This window comes from Nannobrachium achirus (genome assembly GCF_963921795.1).
Source record: "Nannobrachium achirus genome assembly, chromosome: 3".
Lineage (NCBI taxonomy): Eukaryota > Metazoa > Chordata > Actinopteri > Myctophiformes > Myctophidae > Nannobrachium > Nannobrachium achirus.
This window is the reverse complement of record NC_137812.1, coordinates 6,439,577-6,441,090: the sequence shown is the minus strand read 5'-3', so window position 1 is coordinate 6,441,090 and position 1,514 is coordinate 6,439,577. Positions and strand designations below refer to the sequence as shown.

Genomic DNA, 1,514 nt, shown 5'->3' with positions numbered 1-1,514 from the left:
GGGGCGATAGAGACAACAAACAAAACAAAAACCTATAAGGAGCCACAAGAAAAAAATCATAAAAGGTTTCTGCCTAACAGCAACAATACAGTACATTAGCATTAAAATGAGTCTTCAACAATTCTTTTAAAATGTATTCTTCATATAATTGGTCCATCTTAGCATTAGGGAAATGCTTGTTGTTGGCACAATTTCCGCCTATGAAGCACATTGGAGGGATACGGGCAGTTCAGAATACTCAAGCCAATAAACTTAATATCAGAACAGTCAGATTTATTTTTAGGCACTTCATCTTACGTGACTGCAGCTTGCTCAAGTCCTGCTTCTGCATGTGCAGCCGGCCAAACTCAGTGCCGAAGAGAGGAAGACATTATGGGAGATGTTCTTCTTCTTGGGCTGCAAGAGGGATGGAGACAGGAGTTGGGTATTATTGTATGACTGGTATATTATGTCATTGGGGATGGGGAGGGGGGGTGGGGGTAATTCAGCTCAATAACGAGTCGCTTACTCCTATGGGCAATGCCAGGTAGTCCACTACAGGTAGTGTATGCCAGTCGTTCTCAACCTTTTCAGGCCGTGACCCCCGAAATAATCATATTTGAACTGGGGACCCTGACGAGCACTAAGAGTTGAGGAATATTGTATAACACTGTTTTATGTTCTGCCTCTAATATTTGACAATTTGGCCCATGTTTAATTTGTCACTTCAGAGGTATTAACAAAATCAATAACCAAAGACAATGCATAGCTATTTTTTCCAGGACCTTCCAGGACCCTTGATGAATTCCAAAACTTTTCCAGTACTGGATTTTTTTTAATTTATTTTTTCTAATTTCAAAATATTTCCAGGAATGTCATGACCGTGGGAACCCTGTGTTTAGCAAATTACCTGGAGCTCTGTTTTCCACTCGTTGACGACCTCTACATTCTTGGCCATGTGCTGCATGATTGGCTGTAGGTGAGCCTCGTCATTATGTGGTGTAGAACTGCTCTGTAGGAGTCTGTAACACACATGAAGCAAAAACAACTAGAACCAAAAGACAAAGTGTCCAGCTAGCCATCTGTACTAATATATAAGCCAACATATCCCTGTCCCTCCATTGGTCCTAGTCAACTCACCCATGACAGGCCATCCAGCAGCAGCTGGGAGAGGAACAGGGAAGCAGCAGCGATCTCAGACGGCCGGTGGTCGAGGAGTGTCAGCTTCATCGTGTGCATCTCCATAGTAGACTGGAACAAACAAACACTATTTAAAACACTGCTTGCAAATACAATTCAAAATACTCTGCTACATCCTTTATTTTTTTTTTTCTTTATTTTAACCACAGACAGGTTCACTGAACCTGAGTTCACTGTCAGCCCAAATCTGATTATCATTATTATATCCAGAATGGAAATAATTAGCCTCATGGAATCATCAGATTTGATGGAGAGTGAAATGTGATTTAAAATCTGATTACTAAATGTGTGTTTCAATTTAGGCATTTCGCAGACACACTTAAAGGGGAGAACTA

The 1,514-nt window shown here is 41.0% G+C and overlaps 1 long non-coding RNA gene across 1 annotated transcript in view; it reads right to left on the bottom strand.

Annotated features, from left to right (window-relative positions):
- LOC308281623 overlaps positions 1–1,224 on the bottom strand; it is a 1,579-nt gene extending 355 nt beyond the window's left edge. Inside the window, exons 1-3 of the long non-coding RNA XR_013961849.1 lie at positions 1,120–1,224; positions 890–1,001; positions 1–396 (exon numbers count right to left, since the gene is read on the bottom strand). The exon at positions 1–396 is cut by the window's left edge and continues 355 nt beyond it. This is a non-coding gene — a long non-coding RNA (uncharacterized lncRNA). The remainder of the gene's footprint in view (positions 397–889; positions 1,002–1,119) is intronic.
- Positions 1,225–1,514: the final 290 nt, after the last annotated feature.